Source organism: Felis catus, chromosome D4 (assembly GCF_018350175.1).
Source record: "Felis catus isolate Fca126 chromosome D4, F.catus_Fca126_mat1.0, whole genome shotgun sequence".
NCBI lineage: Eukaryota > Metazoa > Chordata > Mammalia > Carnivora > Felidae > Felis > Felis catus.
The window spans coordinates 8,665,358-8,683,618 of NC_058380.1; the positions used below are offsets into that span (position 1 = coordinate 8,665,358).

The 18,261-nt window shown below is 44.9% G+C and overlaps 1 long non-coding RNA gene across 1 annotated transcript in view; it reads left to right on the forward strand.

Annotated features, from left to right (window-relative positions):
• LOC123381480 overlaps positions 1–18,261 on the forward strand; it is a 155,694-nt gene that overhangs the window by 18,986 nt on the left and 118,447 nt on the right. The window lies entirely within an intron of this gene.

An 18,261-nucleotide genomic window follows, 5' to 3' on the forward strand; every position in this document is an offset into this window, starting at 1 on the left:
CAGCCTGACTTGCCTGACATGGGGCTTGAACTCCCGAACTGTAAGATCACGACCTGAGCCGAAGTTGGACGCTCAACTGACTGAGTCACCTAGGTGCCCCTTGACCTTAACATTTTTTAAAGAAATGTTTATTTTGAGACAGAGGGAGAATGAATGGGGCAGGGGCAGAGAGAGTGAGAGAGGGAGCAAGAGAGAATCCCAAGCAGGCTCCACACTGTGAGCACAGAGCCCTATGTGGGGCTCAGTCTCATGAACCGTGAGATCATGATAGGAGCCAAAATTAAGAGTTGGATGCCTAACCTGCTGAGCTCCCCAGGCGCCCCAACCTGAATGTTTAAGAGCACAGAAGAGTTAGCCCAGCATGCCTCTGAACTTGGCTTTGCCCAATTAAATCCAGAGTTGGCATCTTGGGTAGGAATATCAGGGAGGTGAGGTCACAGCAGGAGGCACCTGCTGCTGTTTTGTCCTATTGGCCATGTTAACTTTGATGGCTTGGTCAAGGATGGTCTGTCTGCTCCACTTCGAAGTTATACTTTTCATATTAAATTGATAAGTAACTTGGAATGCACGCTGAGACTATATAAATACTTTGTCCTCAAACATTTGCTTAGTAGTTGGAGTATCTGCTGATTATTTTTTACCTCCACCATACAAAAGGGTAGCTCTTTAAGTATCTAGCTTGTTCACATCTGGAACATTCCCTGATGTGCTTTTCCTTCTTTTCCTTCCTTTTCTTCCTCCTTGTTCTGTCATCTTTCCATTAGTGTCCAAGGATGGATCCTGGAGACCTTTAATTACAGAATAAAATTCTTGACTGGTGTTCCTAAAGGCAATCTTGAGAGCCACCATGATCAATTTTAAGAGGCTGGCATTTTTATAGGAAGAGACTTGTTGCTGATTCTTAAATCCCTTCTTCTCATTCTCCCCCCTCCTCCCCCCCCCTTTTTTTTTTTTAATTTTAAAAGCTTGGCTTTGATGATTAGTAGGGAAGCCTAGCCCCCGGTGCAATAATTCGCTCAGGGAAGAATCATTAATAGATGTCCAACCTATTACAGGGATGGGTGTTTTGTTTTTTTAATTTTTTGAAACGTTTGAGAGAGACGAGTGTGAACTGGGGAGGGGCGTGCCCGCGCGTGCACACACACACGCGGAATCTGAAACAGGCTTCAGGCTCTCAACTGTCAGCACAGACCCAACACAGTGTTGGAACCCACAGACCAAGAGACCATGACCTGAGCCAAAGTCAGACACTTGACTGAGTGAGCCACCCAGGTGCCCCCGATTTTCTTGATGCCAAAAGGATTACATCCCAAATTTCTTACAAGCTTCTTAGGGAAGATGGTCTCTTGGAAGGAGAGATGATGCAGTTCTCATGTTTATCCAAGTAGGCAAACTTTTTTTTTTTTAATGGTTATTTTTGAGAGAAGAACGCAAGAGAGGCAAAGACCGAGAGGGAGACAGAAGATCCAAAGTGGGCTCCATGCTGTTAGCACAGAGCCCAATGCAGGGCTCCAGCCCACAGACCATGAGGTCATGACCTTAGCCGAAGTTGGACGCTTAACCTACTGGAGCCACCCAGGTGCCCCCCAAGTAGTCAAACTTTATATTACTAGTAGCAAGACCCCCTGAGAGTATATGCCTATTGATCTGATGCACTCTCACTGCATTTAAAATAAATGTCACCGAGGAAGTACTTTTGCCAAGATGGATTAATCTGAATATTATTTAGTCTCAATTTCTTTTTTTTTAAGATTTAATTTTTTTTTTAAGTAATATCTCCACCCGAAGTGGGGCTCAAACTTAAAATCCTGAGATCAAGAGTCATGTGCTTTACCTACTGAGCCAGACAGGTGCCCATTGATTCAATTTCTAACTTACCAGAAACATGTAGGAGAGAGGGGCAGGTTAAATGATCTTACAGGGAGGCAATCAGACAAATTCAGAATGTGAGGCTTTCTTTTTCTTTTTCTTTTTTTTTCTTTTTTTTTTTTTTTTAAGAGAAGGGGATGTACTGGACAGAGATACTAACGAGACAAAACAACCAAATATAGTTGTTAAACTTGAAATGATTCTGGTTGGCTTTTTCTCTAATCCACAAAATAGATGGTTGGGGTAATGGGAGAAATTTTAACATGGACTTGATATTAATGAATTGTTGGAGTTAAGAAATTAGGAAATCAGTGTCAAATTTCTTGTGAGGAGGATAGGGTAACTGTACATGAGAGTACGTGTGCTAGAATATTTAAAGCGGTCATGTCTAAGGGGACGATTCTTTGGGTCTCTGCACATCCAAATCTTTGGATTTCTGCACATTATGTGAGCAGGGACATCAACCACTTTTCTTTTTTTCTTTTTTTTTTAATGTTTATTAATTTTTGAGAGCGAAAGAGCACAAGTGGGCAAGGGGCAGAGAGAGAGAGGGAGATACAGAGTCTGAAGCAGGCTCCAGGCTCAGAGCTGTCATCATGGAGCCCGATGTGGGGCCTGAACCTACAAACTGTGAGATCATGACCTGAGTCAAAGTGGGATGCTTAACCAACTGAGCCACCCTGGTGTCCCTTTATTTTCTTTTTAAAATTTTTTTTGTGTTTATTTTTGAGAGAGAGACAGAACACAAGCAGGGGAGGGGCAGAGAGAGAGAGACAAAGAATCCGAAGCAGGCTCCAGGCTCTGAGCTGTCAGCACAGAGCCTGACAGGGGGCTTGAACTCAGGAACTATGAGATCTGACCCGACCTGAAGTCAGATGCTTAACCAACTAAGCCACCCAGGCATCCTGACATCAACCACTTTTCAAACAAACTAACTTAATGTTTGCCGAGCAGACAGCCTTATAAAATAGAGCATCTCTGAGTCCAAGGAAAATGTTTTAGTCACGTAGCATAATAGAAATAGTATCTACTTCGAGGGTAAGAGTCAAGCAGGTTTCCTTGCAGCCCATGATAAAACATGTGACTTCCTCAAACTGTGGCCCAAATGCACTGTGTGTGTGGCCCTGTCCAGGCTGAGCTCAGTTACTCTGTGGCCAGGTTTCCTTCTTTTGCACGTAGCTGTTCAGTTTTCCCAGCACAACCATTTATTGCAGAGACCATTTTCCCCCACTCTTTATTCTTGCCTCCTCTGTTGTAGATGAATTGCCCACGTAGCCTCGGTTAGTTTCTGGGCTCTCTGTTCTGTTCCATTGATATATTTTTGTGCCACGACCATACTGTTTGGATTTCTACAAATTTATAGTATAATTTGAAATCAGAGAACATGCTTCAGCTTGTTTTTTTTGTTTTTTGTTTTTTACAAGATGGCTTTGGCTATTTGTGTGTGTGTGTGTGTGTGTGTGTGTGTGTGTGTGTGTGTGTGTGTGTTTAAGCTTATGTTTTGATTTTTTTTTTCAACTTTTTTTTTCTTTTTTTTTGGGACAGAGAGAGACAGAGCATGAATGGGGGAGGGGCAGAGAGAGAGGGAGACACAGAATCGGAAACAGGCTCCAGGCTCTGAGCCATCAGCCCAGAGCCCGACGCGGGGCTCGAACTCACGGACTGCAAGATCGTGACCTGGCTGAAGTCGGACGCTTAACCGACTGCGCCACCCAGGTGCCCCAAGCTTATGTTTTGATTTTGAGAGCCCTAGCAGGGGAGGGGCAGAGAGAGGGAGAGAGAAAGAAAGTATCCCAACCAGGCTCAACACTGTCAGCACAGAGCCTGACATAGAACTCAAACTCACAAACCCTGAGATCATGACCTGAGCTGAAACCAGGAGTCAGAGTCTTAACTGACTTAAGCCATCCAGGCGCCTACCCCTTTTTTAAAATTTAAGTTTCTTTATCTTTTGTGGTTTTATACACATTTTAGTATCACTCTAGTTCTGTGAAAAATACTATTGGTATTTTGATAGGGATTATATTGAATCTATAGACTGCTGTGGGTAGTATGCCTATTCTGACAATATTAATCCTTCCAATCCACGAGCACAGAGTATCTCTCCATTTGTGTGTCATCTTCAGTTATTGTTCATCGTTGCTGTATAGTTTCCAGAATGTAGATCTTTTACTTTCTTGGTTAAATTTATTCATAAGTATTTTGCTCTTTTTGATGCATTTGTAAACGGTGTTCTCTCTTTTCTTTTTTTTTTTAAGTTTATTTATTGAGAGAGAGGGCTTGCACGTAAGTGCACAAATGGGGAAGGAGCAGATAAGAGAATCCCAGGCAGGCTGTGTGATGGCAGTGCAGAGCCCGATGAGGGGCCTGAATTTACAAAACAAGGAGATCATGCCCTGAGCCAAGTTGGATGTTTAATGAACTGAGCCACCCCTGCGCCCCAGGATTTTTTTTTTCTTAATTGCTCCTTCTGCTAATTTGTTACTAGTGTAAAGAATGCAACAAATTTCTGTATATTAATTTTGTATCCTGTGATGTCACCAAATTCATTTATTCTAATAGTTTTTTTTGGTAGAGTGTTTAGGGTTTTCTATACAAATATTATTACATGGAGAAATGGTAAAAAAAAAAATTCAGTTATGGAAACTTTGTTTAAAAATTGGGAGGATGAAGTCTGCCTGGGGGGCTCAGTCAGCTAAAGCATCCAACTCTTGATCTGGGTTCAGGTCACGATCTCATCGTTCCCGAGATGGACCCCCCACATTGGGCTCTGTGCTGACACTGTGGAGCCTTCCTGGGATTCTCTGTCTGCCTCTGTTTCTCTTTCGCTCTAAATAAAATAGGAGAAGCTGAAAAATATTTTACAAAAGGTAAAAGATCTTGAATTAAGCCAAAACTGTCCATAAAACACAAGGCTTTTCTATCAACATGGAAACTCAATTCAAAATTTGAAAAACTCCAAGCTTTATAGAAGTCATGTGCTTTAAAGCTATTGGTCAATTAACACTTTTTATATCAAAGGACTTCCAAATTTATGGGAAAATAGCAATGAGTGACTCTAAATTCATGATGTAGATATTTTTCAATCTTTTACCTGTCTTCCAACAATGGTAAGTTTGTATTATGGTGGATGCTATTGCAGCTATGTTAGGTCCAAAGTCTGGATTTACTGTAATTTAAATACAAGAGATAGAGGTTTTCCTTAGTGTTTCATTCTGCTGTAAATTGACCGTGTTGACATTTAAATGAACCCAGTGTTCCTGGAGGAGGCTACCTGTAAAGGACCACCTTCATCTCACCTACTCTGAAATAAGACTCCCCTCCACCCTTCCTCAATGACTATGACTCTTGCTTAGCTGGCTGTCTCAAGGACCCCCTCCCATTCCTTGAAGGGAATTAAATTTCTTTTCTTTCAAAGAAAAGGAAGGGGGGCTAATTTTTTTCTTTCTAGAATGAAGTGTTACCAGAATATGCTAAAAGTTACAAGTGTTGAGTATCCATTGTATCTTCATTCCCCAATCTTTGCATTTCTATAAGCAAGCATCATTTGCATCCTGTTAGACGTGCAGGAGTTAGCTTCAAGCTCTACAGAATTGCAAAATAGTCAGAGACAATGAAAGGTAGGACGGCCTCAGAATCAGATAGCCCTGGAGAATTCATCTAAATAGCTAACATTCTTTCCTAAGGACACTTAATCATCCTTTTGCCCATTACAAACTTTTTCACTATTTTTCCTGACCTATTTAAGTTGTATGGATTTAAAACCTGCAAGGCAAAATTATGTACACCAAGACCTTGGCAGAGAATATAGTCCTCATCAGCTGCCCACTGTCCAATTAGCAAATGAGGGGAAATTCCCCCCTCCCCATATACGTACACGGGCCTATTTACACACACACACACACACACACACACACACACACACACACACACACAAATGCATTCCTTTCATTTTTCTTGCAGACAGATAGTCTAGACTTGGGCTTTGGAGCTAGACACGCTTACCCAAAGAGAGCTGTGTGTCTGGAACACAGTATTTTGGCCCCTGTAGAAATGAACCTACTAACTTGCATCCTCGGCTCACACCCAGGGACACCATAAGCAAGTGTACAAAACTGAAATTCTGTGACCTGTAGGGATGTCTGGTGCTAAAAGGGACACTTGACCTCTGCCCGATCCAGTCCGTTCTTGGAAGACTTGAAATACAAGCAGAAGACTCTGTTCTCTCTCCCACATTGACAGATTCTGGAGGTAAAGACTTCAACATCTTTTGCGGGGGACACAATTCAGCCTGGAAGAGACCTCCTCTCCTTTTCTTGGGGACAATCACGCCTGTGTGCAGATGTGTATTGCCTTGTCCCATTAATCCTAGAGTTGGAAATGGAAATCAATGCCCAGGCAGATGGATAAAAGGAAACTAGGCATGTGTTTTCCCTACCCCTTCAGTGTTGCTGGTTATCACTCCATTCCCAGCCCTCAGGCAGTTGACCTTCCTCAGATCCTAGTGAGAGCAAGGTCAAACCCTTCCCTCCCTGTTGCCCCCTGCTTTGGGATCCATATCCTGCCTGTTCTGAACAAAGCAGAGCTGCAGAGAGGTCTCCTCTATCCACTTGGTGAGTCCTGGGTGGAGGAGGAGTGGGGGACGTGGGGATGCTTCAGGGCACAGATGGCTCCCTGGGAGGAAAGTGACAAGTGGGCACAAGCCAAAAGTCCGGAAACACCTGCCGCCACGATTTTACTTCTTCCTCTTGTTTCCAGAGGTCCGCCTGTCCATAGGAAAAGAACACTACCATTTGTTAACTTGATGTGCTGAGCCAGGCCGGCTCTTGGGCCCACATATACAAGATCTCACTTTGCTCATTATCGTACTGTTTTATAGTTGGCAAAGCATTTTCTCGTCTGACCTTTACTGCATCCTTTTGGGAATGTAGAAAAGCTGCCTTGCCCATTTTGGAAACGGATAAGAGACTGACTTGACCTCACACCGTATTGATGTAGGTAGGATGTAGGACTCAAACCTGGTTCACAGAAGCAGCCAGACTTTTCCAAATAGGAGTAGCTGAAGGTCCTACTCCACAGAAGGCATTTCATTCCTACCAGTTGTTGGCAACCTTTAAGAATCTGCCTCCTTCGAAAGGCCACGTGGAAGGCAGCCACGACTTAGAGCCCTACCCCCTTCATGATATTCATGTGAGTGTGCGAGTTTTCTCTCACATACATCCATATAGGCACACAGATGAGCCTTGTGATCTCACTTTGGGGAAGAAATCATGGCTTGACTTTGGTCAGCTCTCTTGAGGGTTCTGCGTTTTTGCCATCAGTATGGCTTACCTTTCCCCAAGGTACCAATCTCAGCCCAATGCTGTCAAAATTCCTAGCTGGAGCTTCTGTCCTGTGTCTTTGCTACCTATTCTTTGGGGAGCACAGGGCTGGCACACAGTAAGTACTCTATGGAGAATGATGATGATCTGTGTTTATGTGTTAGCAATCTGTTGCTGCGTAACAAATTACCCCAAATTGAGCACCTTGCAACAACACATACATAATATCTCACTGTTTCTGCTGGGACAAGAATCCAGGCAAGATTAGTGTTCTGGCTCAGGATTTCTCATGAGGTTGCTCTCAAGCTGTCACCTGGGCCTGTGTCCAGAGCTGGTGCATCTGCTCACTCCTAGGATGTGGTTATTATCAGGACTCAGTTCTTCTCTGGCTATTGACTGGGTACCTCACCATATAGGCTTCTCTATCACTTCATGAATGTCCTCGTGACACAGCAGTTGGCTTTCTTGAGGGCAAGTGGTACAGAAAGATCCCAGGATGGAAGCTGCAGTCTTCTGTTACCTAAAGGTCTGGTGCAACCTACCATTACTTCCAGTGTAGTCTATCGATCACGCAGATGAGTCCTGGTACCACGTGGGAGGAAGCTATGCAAAGGTGTGATCATTGGGGGCCATCTTGGAGGCAGGCTACCACAATTTGTCTGTACAAGTATCTTATATTTTTCAGAGAACTTGTTATACATTCTCTCATTTTTAAACTTTGGTTTTTTGTTGTGTTTTTACATGAATTTATCTTGTTTTCCCAGTAAATCAAAAACCTCTCCAGTAAAGAGAGTGTTACATTTCTAGGTCACTTGCCCTTTCCCCAACCCCAGTCCTCCCAACCCACACCAGGAAACAAAGCAAAGATTAAACCAAGCCTACGTGGATTTAGAAATAGTATTCATTGTATGAATTAGGTAGGCTGCTTTACATTCTGGGCCTCAGATTTTGCCTCTGTAAAGTGGAGTACAGAGGAGAAAAGAGTGGACCAGATGTTCTCTAAGGACCTTTAGAGATGCAAGGGCATTTTCTGAAATGGGTGGAACTCTCCCCATTTGAGAGACAGGGAAACAAAGTCAGAGAGTGCTGGCATTAACTCAATGTCACCAGACAGTCTGTGGCAAAGCTGGGGGCATAATACCATTTTTAGGACTGTAGGGCTGGTTAAATCTGGGCCAGCCACAGCTTTATCTGTTGCAGCAGTGTTACCATTAATAATAGTTTTACCAGTTCTATCCATAACCACCTCTGCCATTCATTTAGCATCCGCTAATTGCCATGACCATTTCAAAGCTCTGTGTTACCCCTGTGAGTTAAAACAATCCTATGCCATGGAAACTATTCCCATTATACAGGGGGAAAAAACTAATCCTAAAACAAATTCAGTTCTAGCTGAATGGTTGATTCTAAGGCACCAAGGAATGAGTCGAAGGCAAGAGTTGGACGTTTGGAGGCTGGGATGAGGGCACAGTGAATTACAACACCACAGATGCAGGGTGACTTCATTACAGCCACCCACAGTGTTTGGCCAGGCAGCTGCACCACCCCATGTGGAAAGGGTGAAGCAACCTCCAGGGACACCTGTGTGCAAAATGACCTTGATGTCATAGCTATCTAATAGCGTCAGGAACAGGCGGGTTGCTAAACTCTGAGCCAAGAACAAGATGGGGGGAAAATGTACCCTGCTTGTGCTACATATGACAGGGTATCCTGGACTTGGAGGCCACCAGTTGGCAGGACTGGAAACAGAAATGAGGACTGAAGGCTTTGTCCCAGGGGCATTCTTTCACGTCCCTAGGTCTGCCTTAGCAGCCACCTGGGCCTCTGCCCTCTCCTTGCAGACCCTGGGCCGCCTCTGTCTCCCATCTCAGGGAATTCAACCTCTCTTTTTCCTGGGTTGGGGCTACTCCTAGCCCAATGTCAACACCATACTCCAGTCTCTGTAGCCATCCAGTTCAGCATGATGCCACCTTACCCATTTGTGGGCTCTAGCCTCCCAAAGGCCTGAGTAGCATCTCTGATCATACCTTAAGGATTTCCTAAGGCACCTTGGGTGGTACTTGGGAATCGTCCGACTTCAGCTCAGGTCATGATCTTGTGCTTTGTGGGTTTGAGTCCCATGTCGGGCTCTGTGCTGACAGCTCAGAGTCTAGAGCTTGTTTCACATGCTGTGTCTCACTCTGTCTCTCTGCCCCTCCCCCACTCACACTCTGCCTGCCCCTCTCCCTCCCTCCCTCCCTCTCTCTCTTCCTCCCTCCCTCTCTGTCTGTCAAAGATAAACATTAAAAAATTTTTTCTTAATTCTCCCTGGTACAGGGGAGTCTAGAATACAGAGGCCTTCTGATTGACCTAAGAAGTTGTTAGGGGTAGGAAGGAGGAAATTGATTTCTTATGCTTTGGCCCCTCTTCCAGTCAAGAGAAGGCAAAACTTCTCAGCTCATCACATTATGCTTCCATTTATTCTTTCTAGGAGACCATTGCACTTGGTAGTGTTCTCCCAATGTCACATGCAAGACACTGAAGTTCAGGTAGGTTAAATAACTAGCCCCAGGTCATACCCTTAGTGACCGGCAGATCTCAACTCAGATGTGTGTAACTGAGCCACAGGCCATGGGCCTGATAGCAGGAAGCACCCATCACATGTTGGGCTCTATCTTCTAGATGCTTTCTGGATGTTATCTAATTTTAAGCTCTGCAACGACCATGTGAGATAGGTATTACTGGGCCACTTGATGGATTATAAAACTGGCTCAGTAAGGTTAAATAACTTGCCCAAGGACACAGAGTTTAGACATGGCAGAAATCAAGATGAGTTTGGAATGTCAGTCCTGCCTTCCCCCAGTCTCCAGGGCCAAGAGGGAATTCTAAGCACCGGGTGCCCCAGATTACATGCTGTTTTGCCCCCACTCTGTGCTTCCATCAGAACGTATGCATGGTGGATCCAGGAGTCTGTCCCTCCCACCTTCCATGCCCACAGCTTCACCACCACCACCTGCCCTGAGACCAGCAGGACTATCTCACCACCTCTTCGTCTGTGTTTGAGAGTTACTGTATGAAGCCTGGATGTCCAGGATCAGCACCTGGATTTGTATTTGGACACCCCTTATTCTAATCCCAACTCTTACCTTTGCTAATTTCTACAACTCTTCTACTGGGGGCTTTGGAACTAGCATCAATCATCAATAATTCTCCTTATACCTTTCACCTCTCCTTTGCATTTTGAATGTACTCCCTAACTCTATTACATGTTTTGTAATGGCAGCACCATTGGGTGGGCCGATCAGCTATGGGACTCTTCTATGCCATGTTGCTTGTTTGGTTAAATAACTAGCCTCAGGTCATACCCTTAGTGACAGGCAGATCTCAACTCAGATACGTGTAACTGAGCCACATAACTTGGTCTACCAGCACAGTAAGTTCCTGTTGTGTTCTCCAGTGAAATGATGATACTTATAGGTAATTGACTCTCTTTGGAGGACCTTGTTCTTGGCATTTCTCTCAAGTGGTGGTGGTTTCCATTCCAATAGCCCTTACCTACTAGGCTAGCATAAGATGGGTGTCCTCCTTGATCAGTATGACTGCTTCCAGATCATTCTGCTCTAAACCAAATTTGAATTGCTAATCATCAGACCCCTCTCCCTTCTTATTGTAATCCTCTAGTGATCTCCAGGCCCTCCCTCTAATTGACTGAAGATTAGGACCCAGCTCCCCATCACTGTCTGCAACACTACTCTCCTCCAGTTCTTGGTAACGTTAACACCTACACAGGTAACACTTCCAATGTCCTGGTCTCCTGGTTCCTTTAATAGCTTTGTCTTCTACTTAAGACCCTCACTTACATATTATTACTGTAGAAGATGTCACTAAGGGAACTAAAGTCCTGCAAGTCTATTTCAAATGTCCTATTTTTCATTCATGACTTCCTATTTTTCCAGTTCACTGTGGCGTCTGAACAAAAACTTTTCCACAGCCCCGGGACCTACAATCCACTGATCCTTGTGCCCACACTAAGTATGCTCTTGCCACAGGCTATTTGTACTTGGGGTTTGCTCTCCCCCACCCAATACCTACAGGGTTCACTCCTCTGTTTCCTCAAAGCTTTGCCCTAGCATCATCCTTTGCCATGGTCTATTATGTAAAAGTGCCCTTCCTCCGACATTGTTGTTCCTTGTGGATTACTTGTCTCAAGGTACTTATCACTAAAATAGTACATATTTTCCTTTTTATTCATTCCTCTGGGATGGAAGCTGTATGTGGGCAGGGAATCTTCTTCACTAAAACCCACTGTCTCCAACAGGCACATGCATGGTTATCAACGTTGGTTGGTTGAAAAAAAAATAGGCTAGGGCTGCATTTTAGACACAGGTCAGAAAGACTAGAAAGTTCCTCCTTCCCATTATTCTGTGTCCTTTCAAGATAAACCACAGTTGTGAGACCTCTTGAGTTAGTGGCTTTTATGAGGGTGTGGGGGAGATCTCGGGAAAGGAACCTGACCAAACACCCCAGATACGAGTAACTGGCAATATAGTACCAATTAAAAATTTGAAAACAGATGGAAAAATTAGATGGTTGCTGATCTCCTGAAACCACAAAACTCTTGCTCATTGCTATTCTTTCCTTTCTCTTCCTTCCCATTGTAATCCCCTTCTCTTCCCCTGTTCTATGTACCTATTTTCCTTCCCACTTTCCCTCCCTCCATCCTGCCTTGCCTCTCATTTTCTTACCTCTTACTCCTTGACCCCTTTTCTCCTCTCCTTAGCTTTCTCAAAGAACAAAGCAAATTATTTTTTGGAAAGAATTTTAATTTCCAAGGTGTGGGAAAAATGAAATTGTCCCCTTTCCTGAGGTTCCCTTGAGCATCCTGTGCTTTAATGAAATAAATGGCCTGAAGGAAGACGTAGTGAGTAGAGGTCGGTTGGTGGGGCTGTCCGTGCTTGGGTTCCCTCTCTTCCTCCCGATTTGGCCTCAGCAGCTCTAGGGGGATGGGCAGAGCAGGGCAAACTTCTCACTGGTCCCTTGTCCTGTGCTACTTCTGAAATAGAAATAAATGACAGCCTAGAGATTCTGAAGAAATTTGAAGGAAGAGGGAGGAAGAAACCCCTCTTGATAGTGAATCCTGAAGCTGGTAGAGAAACACTTCTCTTCTGAACGCCAAGTTTTAATTTCGATCTGTGCATTGGCTTAGGGGGGAGGCCGGTTTCTCTGTCTCTCCTCAATGAATTAACCTAGAGTAGTTGCAAATGGTAGAACCAGGGGACAGGTCTGATGGTAGAGTACCCCCCACCCCACCAGTGGGAAGCAGACGTGTCAGGATAGGACACTGCAGACAATCTGGCAGTCTTTGGTGGGAGATGTATGGAACAGTGTGGAAAGAGCAAGGAACTTTGGTTTCAGGTGTACTGTACTTGAGTTCAAATCCTTGCTGGACTACTTTCTATCTTGGAAACCTTGGCAAATAGGGCTTAACTGCTTTGTGGTTTAGTTTCCTCTTCTGTCAAATGGAGATCCCAGTCCCTACTTGACTGGGTTGCATAAGGACTGGAGATGATGCATAGTAATTATGACGATGATGATTAGCATGAATTTGGGTATTTACTAGATGACACACATTGTGCTAAGTGTACACGTTGGCTCACAAAAGTGCCCAGAACGATGCTTGGCACATAATGGGCATTTGATACATTTTAAGTTGATTTTTATCCAGCACTGCCTAGGGCTAAGAAAATGACAGGGGATATGAACTTTGAAGACATATGAATATTTCATGTCCCTTCTCTACTGTGCAATGGAAAAGTTTCAGCTTCCCTGGAACCTTGATAGAAAAAGAAGTATTCATCAAATAGTTTAGTTTATGGCTGCATAAAGAAACAACTCCAAAATCTCAGTGGTTTTACCCAACAAAGTTATATTTCTCATTTACCCTACAAGTCTAACGGGGTCTACCTGGGGTTCTGTTCATCATTGTCACTCACAGCCCTTGGCAGATGAATGCTCCATCTTGACCTCTGTTTCCACAATTACCAATACAGGAAGAAGGGGGGCTGGTATAGAGAAGCAGTAACTAAATACTATGCAGAAGTAACCCATATCTCTTTGGCTCACATTTGTTTGGCCAAAACGAGCCATTTGGCCACATGTAAGTCGAATGTGGTGGAGGAATGCGATCTACCATGCATATATTCAAGGAGAACCAAAATACTTGTGGATAGCCCAATGGCCATGGACCCTAATGATCACCACAGAAGGGCATGCTCTGGATGGTGAACATCATCAATGTTCTCTTTACACAAAAGGGATAATAAGAGCCACCATGAGCTGAGTGCCTATTACGTGATAGTTACCGTGCCAGGTACTTTCCATTCATATATCCATTAATCCTCCCAAGAAGGTCTTAATAATCTCCATATTATAATGTAGAAACTAGGGCTCAGGGAGTTTGACTTACAAAGACTTAATAGTATTAAGTACTACACAATCAAAGTCTGCAGTTCTCGATTTGTAGGGAAAGCTTTCAAAAAGAGGACTGCACTAGGACACGATGGAACTGATTTCTAGCTCTGCTTCTTAAGTTTTGAAATCTGAGCACGTACCAGAATGGCAAATGGGTTTGAGGGTCAGCTCTGACAGATTCGAGTTGGCTGCTAGAGAACTGTCATCAGAAGACTCTCTAATGGGAAGGAGTGATGTGATTGATGAAGAATGTCTTCTCTGGGCACAGGAGTGGGGGTGGCAGCATGGCAAACAGATGTTTGTCATCTCTGGGCATTTTTCTTGTCTTTGGGTTTCTGCTACGTTCACTTATGAAACAAGGTTAATAAAACCATATCGGAATAAAGATACGAGCCTGGCCAAGATAACTTCTTGATGTCTTGAGAAGGCACCAAAGCTTCTCTTGCTGGTGCGTATATTCCCACTTGCTTTATGCATAGTGTTTCCTCCTGTAGTCCCGAAAATCCATTAGTATGTATGGGCCGGGGTTGGGGAAGGGAACGCAACAGATTGTCATTGAAAACGTAGGGGAGCAGAGCTGGAGGCCTCTGGTAGGAAGGATGAATCATTTATTGGCACTTAAGGATGCCAATCATCACTGCCCTACCAAACATCCGTGAGCTGGATATATGCTCCTGGTCTATAATTCCAAGGGCTGTATTTCTCTGTCTGGGAGTGATAGGCTGGGGAGGCCTGAATCCTCAGACAGAAATGCCTCATCTTTTCAGCAGTGATGGGAAGAACACAGCAATAATTTTTCTCAAGGTAGACAGGATACACTAATGAGGGTCCCAGTGGGAAATTGCTAGCACACACCAAGGGGTTTTTTTCAAAGAGCTTGTAATGAAGATTCTATTTACAGAGACGTCCTTAGGATTAAGGGGACCAACAGGGACTAGGGAGACCGTCAGTGATGAGCAGCCCCTGGCAGGTCTGAAGCTACAACTAGAAGGGAAGGCGTTCCTGGAGTCTGTGAGTGCCGAGGCCAAACAGAAGGGCGGTTCAACTCTCCGTGGCTCTTGTAACTCGGCTGCTGCCCAGACGACTGCCCTACAGGCAGAGAGAGGGTGGGGGTAATGCCCAGAATGTTCTCTCATCTGCTGACATCCTGTTAGAGGGCAAGGGAGCCAGGGTGGTACAGACCCCTTGGACCCTGCAGCAGGGCAGAGAGGGGTGAATTATGGCTTGAAAAGGCCCAGCACACAAGAACACACGAGCTAGAATACTCCCGAGTCTGAGAGTCACGTCAGAGTTGACCAGGGAGGCATGGGGAGCCCTGAGATGTAAGGAACCACCTGTATCTTCGTTTGCGGGGCTAGGGCACCAGCCCGAGAGAAGCAATTTTGAAGCGCAGCAAAACTTAAACCTATTTTCCTGGACCTAAACTCTTGGGGGAAAATGGCTGTTTGTTTTTAGGTGATAACTTACTATTTTCCCTTACTCTTTTTTTTTTTTTAAATGTTTGTTTTTGAGAGGGAGAGACCGCGCAAGCCAGGGAGGGGCAGAGAGAGAGATAGGGAGACAGAGAATCTGGAGCAGGCCGCAAGCTTTGAGCTGTCAGCACAGAGACCAACATGGGGCTTGAACCCACGAACCGTGAGATCATTACCCAAGCCGAGGTCTGATGCTTAACCAGCTGAGACACCCAGGCCGCCCCAACACTTTGCCTTATTTTAGGAAAGGTTTCTTGTGAACATGTCTGCCTCTATTCTTGAGACTGAGGCAAAAGAAGAGAAGTGTTTTTGATCCAGTTTGGGTTAGAAGTTGAAGGAGAGAGGATATGTGGTCTCGGACTGGCCCAAGTGAGGGAGCCCAAAAGTCTCCCCAAAATCCCTCAAGGGGAAGCCTGGGACCCGCATAAATGACAGCGATAATCCTCTGAGAGTTCTCTTTCTGTTGTCCATGCCTTGGAAGATTTATCTTCTCTTTAACAAAGGAGACCCTTCCAGGCCACCAGTCAGATAGCCTCTGCTTCTAATGCTGTTGTTGTCACGGAAACCCATCCCAGCTTCTGGGCCAGAACCGGGGACAGTCAGGTTTTCTTCTTTGCTCGGAACCCACTCCCCTCCCAAAAGCCAAACGCCCCCTCCAACCTCAGATTAGATGCCCCCATGAGGGCAGAAGAGAAGCCTTACAACTGCATTGCCCAGTAGGGCAGGCTAGAGCCACATGTGGTCGTTTAAATTTTAAATGAATTTAAATTAAAAAATTGAGGTCTTAGGGTGCCTGGGTGGCTTAGTCGGGGAAGCATCCAACTTCAGCTCAGGGTATGATCTTCATAGTTTGTGAGTTCAAGCCCTGCATTGGGCTCTGTGCTGATAGATCAGAATCTGGAGTCTGTTTCGGATTCTGTCTGTCTGTCTGTCTCTCTCTCTCTCTCTCTCTCTCTCTCTCTCTCTCTCTCTCTCTGCCCCTCCCTGGCTTGTGCTGTCTCTCCCTCTCAAAAATAAACATTAAGAAAATTAAAAATTTAACTTCTGAAGCACACTAGATACATTGCAAGTACTCAAACACTCCAGCTATGTTGTGCAGGACACCAGAAAACATTTCCATCACGCTAGAAAGTTCTGTTGGGTCCTTGTCATGGTCCTGGATGGGCAGGGATGGCCAACAGGATTCAAAAGCTGTCTTCAGCGGAATCCTCTCCGTGATAACAGGTGACCCTGTCTGGGCTTGTACAGTTTTCTTGTGCAGCCGGCAAGAGAGTGATAATTACAGCCTGTGTTTATTTAGTCCTTGACATCTGTAAAACAGTGTGCTAAGGGTTCATAATACATTGTCATTTAATTGCCACACAGCCCTGACAAAGACACTATTATTATCTTCACTTTAACGGTGCAGAAACTGAGGTCCAGAGAAATTGACCGTACAACTACTAGCCTATCATACGAAATTGCCAACCTTCAGCCATTTTTGATTCAACCTCCTAGTGAATGGCGGAGCCAGGGTTCAAATTGAGATCCAAAGACTATGCAAGTTCAGTGTGGCTGAGCCTCTGTAAGGGACCACATTGAGACCTACATCATTAGGCTCTAAAGGATTCAGTGAAATAATGTTGGTTCTGTGCCTGGTACCCAGTGGGGCTCATGGAAAGTTCGTTGTTTTTGGTTTTAACTTCCTTCTGTTAGTCTCAGTCTCTAGGAAGGTAGAACGCAGCTGTCTGAGCAGATGTGACCAGTGTGATGGGGAAGGGATGGCACATTGCCATTTACCAGATCTCTTCCCAGGGACCTGGAACCGCTTCTCTTCCTCACCAAGCCCGCCCATGCCCGCCTCTTCCCACGTGTCTGCATCGGGGCATCTCTCCTGCCTCCATCCCAGGGGAGGGTGATGGACATGGGCTCTTCCTGTTCCCTGTGCCCTTAGCAGCCTAGCAGATACACTTCATCAACAGACCCATCCCCTAGAGACCTCAGAAGTCACTGGAAGGCTGGAGGTGGACCCGAGGGGCTTGCTGCTGCTCTGAGTATGTCAGGTGGTTTCCTAAGCTCTGCCTAACCTCCTGCCTGCTGGAACTCTGTTCTCATGATTGTTTCTGGCAAGAAGCCAGGTGCAAAACTCCTCCCGATTTTATTTGGCAAGAGGGGGGCAAAGTGCCCCCCGGCTGAGTGCCCTGCTCTTTGGGTGGGGCTTTAGGACTTGGGAGTAATTTCCATCCATAGGAGGAAATTTTGTGTCTCAAAAGCAGTAGTATAGTGTTTGCTGGATAATGAAAATAGGAGGCGCCTGGTTAGATTTGAATTGCAGGTAAGCAATAGATAATTGTTCAGGATGGGTATATAGGATACAATATTGGGGACACATTTCCAGTAAAAAATTTTTGCTGTTTATCTGAAATCAAATCGACCTGGACATCCCGCGCGTTATCTTGCAACATTAGAATAGTTGGGTTTCCGTCTACCCTTCGGCTGCTAGATCATTTATGATGATGTTAAGGACACTTGGGAATAAGGGGGCGGTGGGAAGACCTGTGTCGAGTTTTGCCAGCTGCTCCCTGGAGTCATAGTCGTAGCTCCCTGTGAAGTGATTTAGACTCCAGGTTCTCAAAACATGGCCCCTGGACCAGCATTGTCAGCATCACCTGGTACTTGGTAGAAATGCAAACGCAAATTGCATGTCTTGCCCCAGACCTCGGAATCAGATGCTCAGTGGTGGGGTCAGGAGTGTGTGTCTGACAAGCCCTCCAGGTGGTGCTGACACAGCTTGAGATCCACAAGTGTAGCCCCTGAGCAAGAGCCTTAGCAATCAGGCAGACCTGGGCTTGAAATCCAGTCCCACCATTTATTGGCTGGGTCAACCTGGCATAATTACTCAACCTCTCTGAGCCTCTGTTTCTTCTGAAACAAAAAAGAACTAGAATACCTTATTAAAAGATATAATAAGGATTAAATTATATATTAAGAAAGGTGACCCACGGTGCTTGTTAATGTAAGAATGCACGAAACGATTACTCTTGCTTTTACCCTACAAATGGAGGTCCAGTCGTGCCCTGAGTTAAGTTCAGTGGTCAGTATGGCAAGCCCTCATTACAGGGAAGATCTCTGTTTGCTCAGTTCAAACAAGGCTTTCATTTTCAGGAATT